This window comes from Chiloscyllium plagiosum, chromosome 12 (assembly GCF_004010195.1).
Source record: "Chiloscyllium plagiosum isolate BGI_BamShark_2017 chromosome 12, ASM401019v2, whole genome shotgun sequence".
In the NCBI taxonomy this organism is placed as follows: Eukaryota; Metazoa; Chordata; class Chondrichthyes; order Orectolobiformes; family Hemiscylliidae; genus Chiloscyllium; species Chiloscyllium plagiosum.
In genome coordinates this window covers 53,866,103-53,873,898 of record NC_057721.1, presented here as the reverse complement: position 1 = coordinate 53,873,898, position 7,796 = coordinate 53,866,103, and the positions used below count along the sequence as shown (strand labels likewise).

Here is a 7,796-nt window from a genome sequence, read left to right as displayed (position 1 = left end):
ACTTCAGGTTGGTCTGAATTGGGGTGTCACTGCATGCGGCTTTTAAAATGAACTCACTGGTGATATTCTCATACACAGGCAAACTTCACCGAACACATCCAACTCTGAATGAACGACACCGGCCGGTTATGAAACTGCTCTGGAATTTATCGAGTTAGGCAGCACAGACACAGACCACAATGTATGGACTCTGTTTCTGCCAGTGTCACCCCGTCTTTAATGATTCGTTGAAAGATTGGCTCTCGTGTATTTTGGGGCGTGGTCTTTTGCAGGATGTTCACGTTATCCACACGGTGTGTAATTTATTTTCGTTCCAAAGCTCTTTCAAGTTTCTTTTCCTCTGGACAACCCTCTTCAAAGTGAAGGAACATCTGGCTGTGAAAGGCTGATTGAAAGTAAGCATTATTTTTCATTATTAAGTATCGAGTGCCTTATCTTCCCCTTTTGGAACTGCTGAACCTCAACTGGGATGGCTGAATGGTTAAAACATGCTGTTGATTTGTGTGCAGATATTTTCGAATTAATGAGTAGGAATCAAACTGTATCAATGGTCCAGCAGCGTACAATATTCGACAAACAAAAAATCTTCACCCATTAAACAGGGAATTAATGAATTGTAAGAACAAGAAAAAAAACTTCTTGTGTTAAATCCGTGGAGACAAACCCTCTAAATTTTGCCTCGCTGTGATGGAGTTGAGAGGATAAATTTACATTGCACAGCCAAACAAGTAAAGGTGCTTCTAACACAGAAACAGAGGTTGCTGGAGAAACTCAGTCGGTTTGGTAGCACCTGTGGGGGGAAACAGAGACATTCACCTCTCATCAGAACTGGCGCTCCTCTGTCTGTAACTGCATATGAAATGGGGGGGAAGGAGTAGTGGGCTGTTTTATGCAGCGGTAGCAACATCCATTTTCGCAGTTATATTTAACTCAGTTCCAATCACAAAACAGCCAATTCGGTGTCATCATTGTGCAGGACTTCATCCTTGAAAGAATTGAGGCAGTAATTATTCATTTAGGTCTAAAGGGCGACGTGGGTCTTGTAAAATAAAGAGCTGCGGATGATGGAGATCCGAAATAAAAATAGACATTGCTATAGAAACTAAGCAACTCAACTTGGGTCCAGTGACACTTGTTCAGAACTGGATCTGAAACATTGACTTTCTCCTCACAGCTGCTGAATTTCTCCAGCAATTTCTATTATTGTGACAACATGTACCTTTCTCTCCAAGTCGCAAGCTCCGAGATATAGCTCTTTTTTTCAAAAGGCCAGGAATGCATCTTGTACCTCTCACTGTGAACTTGTCCTATTTGGTGAGCAGTCCAGCCTCTTTGCTTTGTCTTGGGTGGCTGTACGGTGGTTAGCAGCACAGTGCTCCTGTCAGTCTGAGAACTTTTTTAGAGATGGTAATTTCCAGGGGATACATGTCCTCTCACCCCACAGGGAAGTAAGTGATAGAGGCTAGACTCTGCAGGAATAATCAGCATTCACGGTTTCTCAGTTTTGCTTTCTGAGGAGAATTACTGTTCCTTGGAGTGATTCAGTAAGAGGCAAAATCATGGCACATTGGAAGATTGCACTGTACAGGAGTCAGGAACATTTGACCTTGGAACTTTGGGTAACCGTCCTCCAAGGCGGACTTCGGGACAGGCAACACCACAAAGTGGCTGAACAGAGGCTGATGGCCAAGTTCAGCACTCATGGGGAAGTCCTTAATTAGGTCTTTGGGTTCATGTCACACTACAGGTGACCCCACTTCACTATACATACACAGACACAGACAAGGACGCACACACAAACACACACACACAGACAGACACACATACACATATACTCAGACACACACACTCGTACAGACACGCATACACTCTACAGACCCATACACTCACACAGACCTTCTCTCATACACAAGTCCTCTCTCGTAGGCTCACACATACACTCTCACACTAACACGCGCACACACATCCTCTCACAGACTTATACCCTTTTACACACACTCTCTCACAGATACTCATAACCCCCCACCCACACACACATATAAGTTTGTGGAGTGAATTTGTACTTGCAGAATTACATTTTATTTTGCTCAAAAACTGCAGAAATCCCTGTAAGATTCTGTAAATCCATTTTTTCAGATTAGAATCAGTCTGAACATTGTGGCACAGACACTCTCACACAGGGAACGTCACACCTTCAATGCATTGTCTGGGCCGTCATGATACCAATTGTTAAAGTTCACTTGAGAATATAACTTTAAAAAAGTTCTGCAATTTACGTATGAAAGAACTGAAACTAACATGGTCATTCTAAAAGATCCAAATCAGTCTAAAAGATGACAGACTTAACAAACAATCCAGATCTTTTTGAATATATAATTTCAGTTACATCACACTGTAAACTTTTGCTTTAAATTCTGTGTCTTAAGATCTTATATTCCACAACCACCTGATGAAGGAGCTGCGCTCTTAAAGCTAGTGATTCCAAATAAACCTGTTGGACTATAACCTGGTGTTGTGTGATTTTTTAACTCTGTACAGGAGGAGTGGGGAAGGACTAATTAGAAATTCTGTCGTCTCAAGAAATGTGGCATTAAGTGATATTTCTGTAATGGTGAATATGATTTCGAAAAGGTGTATTGCCAGTATGGTGCCAAGGTAAAGGTGATCACTGAGTGGGTGTAGGAGATTCTGAGAGGAAATGGAAAATTCAAAGCTGTTTCAGGAATGAGCTAAAGGATTAAAAGAGTTCAACCTCAAAGACTGTGAAGCCAGTTTTACTGACAGTATCATCTGTTTGTGTGCAAATAGAAAGATAATATAGATAAAATGGTGGCTGGAGCAACAGTTCATCTGGGAGGAGTAAACCTCTTCAGTATAGACAAGATGCCAAGGTAGAGGAATTCTTGAAGTTTACGTTATAAAGATCTCAAGTCAAAAAATGGAAGAAGTGTTGAAGGCTGCCTGTGGAAATTGGCTTGTGTGAGAATGTGAAATGAGGAAGAACAGCTTATTTATTATCTCAATGCCTTAGATTAGTTTATTCAAAGGACATTGCCTATATAAATATGGAATGCAAGTAAATTTGTATTGACATAAATCAATTCTGATTGATGAAGTAAAGTGCCTTTACACATGGGACGGAAGGTGATTGGTATGAGGAAAGGTTTAATCAGTTAACAGTGGGAATAAAAGAGACTCTGACTTTGCTTCTTTCTTTGCAACCATGTAGACCATTCAGAGGTAAGGTGACATAGGGAGAGACAGAAAGTGAGAGGCTCAAGGACTAAAGCTGTGAGAGAAATGATGCTGTGCACTCTGGGCCTGATACAGCAGCATGTTCTGTGTTAAATTGCAAATTAATGCCCAGGGTTTGTTGACATAGTCTATTTGAGAACTTAATAAACTTGTGCTAAGTTTCTCTAAAAATAAGCCTACAATAAAGTTTTGCTGCAAATTTGTTGTTATGGACAGATTTACAGTATTTCTTCAAAGTTGCCTGTGATTAAGATTTGTATGTGGATGTATGTACATAACTTGGTATGTAAAGTCAGCCATTTTAAATAACCCAACGGCAATGCCATCTGTTCTTTAAAGGAAAAAATGTATTTTATTTCTACACAATCTGCAACCTCATGGCCTGACATATCCCCCATTCAGCCATTGCCATCAAGTGGTGCATGGAGGTCGGGGGGTGGTCAACCCTGGTTAAGTGGAGAGTGCAGGGGGGCATGCCAGGAGCAGCACTAGACATACCTAAAAATGAGGTGTCAATCTGGTGAAGCTACCAAACAGGGCTGCTTCCATTCCAAGCAGTATGTGATAAACAGAGCAAAGCGATCCCATGACCAATGGATCAAATCTAAGTTGTGCAGTCTTCCCACATCCAGTCAGGAATGCTGGTGGACAATTAATCAACTGACTGGAGGAGAAGGAGGCTCCACAAATATTGCCACACAAATGCCAGGCTAGGACTATCACCAATATGAACAATCTAACCCACTATCCCTTGGTATTCAGTAGCGTTTCCATCACTGAATCCCCTACTATCACCATCCTTGGCATTACCTTTGACCAGAAACTCAACTATATTCACTACATAAGCACAGCGGCTACAAAAGCAGGTCAGAGGCGATGAATACTGTGTAGAATAACTCACCTCCTGACTCCCCAAAGCATGTCCATCACTTACATGGCACAAGTCAGGAGTGTGATGGAATGCTCCTTACTAACCTGGATGGGTGCAGCCCCAACAACACTCATAAAGGTTGACACCATCCAGGACAAACTAGCCTGCTTGATTGGCATCACATCCCACAAGCATCCAATTCCTCCACCACCAACGCTCAGTAACAGCAGTGTGTACGATCTATAAGGTGTATTGGAGAAATTAACTAAAGATCCATAGACAGCTCCTTCCAAACTCAGTATCACTTCTATCTAGAAAGACCAGGGCAATAGATACATCAGAACACCAGCAGCTGCAAGTTCCCCTCCAAGCCACTCCCCATACTGACTAGGAAATATATCATTGTGCCTTCACTGTCACTGGGTAAATACCCCAGACCTCCCTCCTGAATGGCATTGTGGGTCAACCCACAGCAGGTGGACTGCAGTGGTTCAAAAAGGCAGCTCACCACTACTTTCTCAAGGGCGACTAGGGATGGGCAATAAATGCTGGAGCAGCCATTGATCCTCACATCCCATGAGTAAATAAAACAGAGTCTTGCTATCAATATTTATGAAGAAAATATGTCACATACAAAGATCAATTACAGTCAAAAAGAAAAATATTATTTATAAACATTGAGTAGACTTTCATCTCTGTGGGTTCAATGCAATCCTCCCATTTTGAAGCTGAGCTATCAAGAGTCCAAATGAGGACTTTCAAATTGCAGAAGGAGTTAATTGTCTGTAATGAATTTAAATTTGAACAATCAGAGGTTGCTTTCATCGGAAGCTTGTAAATCAATGGGGCAAGGGAAAAATGCAGTTCCTGTTCTACTTTTGCAGGACTGGGTTTTTTTCAGTCTGATGTGCTACAACAGTCCAATAGTATGACCAACTGCTTGTAGCAGTTTGCTAGTCATAAGTAAGGAGGAAATGTAGCATCTTTGTCATGTGACCCTGTATCAAATATTAAATCCTTCCCCAAAAGGAAGTGTGATGATTTTATTTCACAGTTTGAAGTCTGTTTCTTTTCCCCATGCTGTGTTTATTTTTCATATTTTAAAGTGTCTTATCTGTTAAATGTGTTTGACTTTTATGATCTTCCTTCAAATAGAGGTAAGGTCCTAAAAGCCATTTAAGTGTCAATTTACATTTAGTGTTATAGAGTCATAGAGATGTACAGCACGGAAACAGACCCTTCAATCCAACTCATCCATGCCGACCAGATATCCTAACCTAGTCTAGTCTCATTTGCCAGCGCATGGCCCATAATCCTTCCTGTTCATATACCCATCCAGATGCCTCTTAAATGTTCTTATTGTACCAGCCTCCACCACTTCCTCTGGCAGCTCATTCCATACTCGCATCACCATTTGTGTGAAAAAGTTGCCCCTCAGGTCCCTTTTAAATTTTTCTCCTTTTATCCAAAACCTATGCCCTCTAGTTCTGGACCCCACCCCCCCAACCCATGGAAAAATAATTTGTCTATTTATCCTATCCACGCCCATCATGATCTTATAAACCTCCATCACCCCTCAGCCTCTGACGGTCCAGAGAAAACAGCCCTAGCCTATTCAACCTCTCCCCATAGCTCAAATCATTCAACCCTGGCAACATTCTTGTAAATCTTTTCTGAACCCTTTTAAATTTCACATCATCCTTCGATAGGACGGAGACCAGGATTGCACACAATATTCCAAAAATGACCTAACCAATGTTGTGTACAGCCACAACATGACCTTCCAACTCCTATACTAATAAAGGAAAGCATACCAAATGCCTTCTTCACTATCTTATCTATCTGCAACTCTACTTTCAAGGAACTATGAACCTGCAATCCAAGGTCTCTTTGTTCAGCAACACTTCATAGGATCTTACCAATAAGTGTATACGTCCTGCTAAGATTTGCTTTCCCAAAATGCAGCACCTTACATTTATCTAAATTGAACTCTATCTGACACTCCTCAGCCCATTGGACCATCTGATCAAGATCCTGTTGTACTCTGAGGTAATCTTTTTCACTGCACATCAATTGTGGTGTAATCTGCAAACTTACTAAATATACCTCCTGTGTTTACATCCAAGTCATTTATATATATGATGAAAAGCAGTGGACCCAGCACCAATCCTTATGGTATACCACTGTTTGTGGATATCCATTGAGATGTCTTTCATACCTGGAATGCCTTCAGGTGCTTCCTGAAAACAAGAACAAGAGCTTGAATCCATAGTTCCTGTGAGCGAATCTGTTTTAATAAAGGCAATCTCTAAATCACATTTATTTCTCAATTCGTAACACTGTTCCTGCCTTAGAGGCACAACGACACTTGAAATGGTATACTGGCGCCAGCAGCAAGATTCCCAAATGAAGGATTCTACATTGTTACAAACGTTTATTCATAGATACACTTTAAGGTGCTGTCCTTTTTTGTCCTGAGCAAGCCATATATAGCTGCCTGCAAGGTCCAACACTGATATATTTTCTACTGCACAGTGGCATTATGGCTCAGTGGTTAGCACTGCTGCTTCACAGCGTTAAGGTCTTGGTTTCGATTCCAGTCTCAGTGGACTGTCTGTGTGGAGTTTGTACATCTCCCTGTATCTATGTGGGTTTCTGCTGGGTAGTCAGGTTTCCTCCCACTGTCCAAAGATGTACAAGTTAGGTGGATTGGTCATGCTAAATTGCCCATAGCGTGTAGGTTAGCTACCTTAGCCACAAGTCCTGTAGAGTTATAGGGGGATGGGTTTGGGTGGGACACTCTTCAGAGAGTCAATGAGGACTTGTTGGGCCAAATGGCCTGTTTCTCCACTGTGGGAATTTTATGCACTTTTTTTGCAAGATAAAGTGAAAAGCATCAAATGAAGAGAAATGCAAATGAATTGCAAGGTTAGATTTCAGTTTTTTACATTAAAGGTAGTTTTTAACTATTAGCATTCTTTAACTAACATTAGAACTCACAGAGGATTAAGGTTCTTAAGCATTAGAGCCAGTCCTGGGTGAAAACTGAACTGTACAAGACGGATGGGTTGCATCTGAATGGAGCTGGGACTGATGCTTATTTGGAGTGACCCACCAGAACTGTTGGGGAAGTTTGAAATAATTTGACAGAGTAGGAAACAGGAAAGGGTAGCAATTAGATAAGAGGACAGAGACAAAAAACAGCAGTTAAATTAGAAGGATCATAAATTACAGAGACTAGACTGAGGAAAATGGCAGATGAGATGAAAGAGTTATTAAGTTATATATGTATCAATTATTGTAGTGTAATTAAACGTTGGTGAAGGAAAGACACAAATTCCCACATGGGATAATGAGATAGTTGCACTAATGGAGAAATGGTTTAAAAAAAAGCTAACAATGAGTTCTTAATATTCCTGGACAGTAAGTATTCAGGAATAAGAAAGCAGGAGAAAGGGGAGGGAAATGTGGCAGTATTAACGACAATGTTGATGTCCTAAATGGAAGGGATTTATTCAATACTGCGTGCAATTCTGGTCTTCTTCCTATCGGAAAGTTGTTGTGAAACTTGAAAGGGTTCAGAAAAGATTTACAAAGATGTTACCAGGGTTGGAGGATTTGAGCTACAGGGAGAGGCTGAACAGGCTGGGGATGTTTTCCCTGGAGCGTC

General features: G+C 41.1%; 1 protein-coding gene across 3 annotated transcripts in view; it reads left to right on the top strand.

The window, feature by feature from the left end:
• Window positions 1-287: 287 nt before the first annotated feature.
• The window catches only part of LOC122555564 (NXPE family member 3-like), a 72,771-nt gene continuing 65,262 nt past the window's right edge, over window positions 288-7,796 (top strand). For all 3 annotated transcript variants that reach the window (XR_006313302.1, XM_043701593.1, XM_043701591.1), the window contains exon 1: window positions 288-395. The gene's annotated coding sequence lies outside the window, so the exon portion shown is untranslated. The remainder of the gene's footprint in view (window positions 396-7,796) is intronic.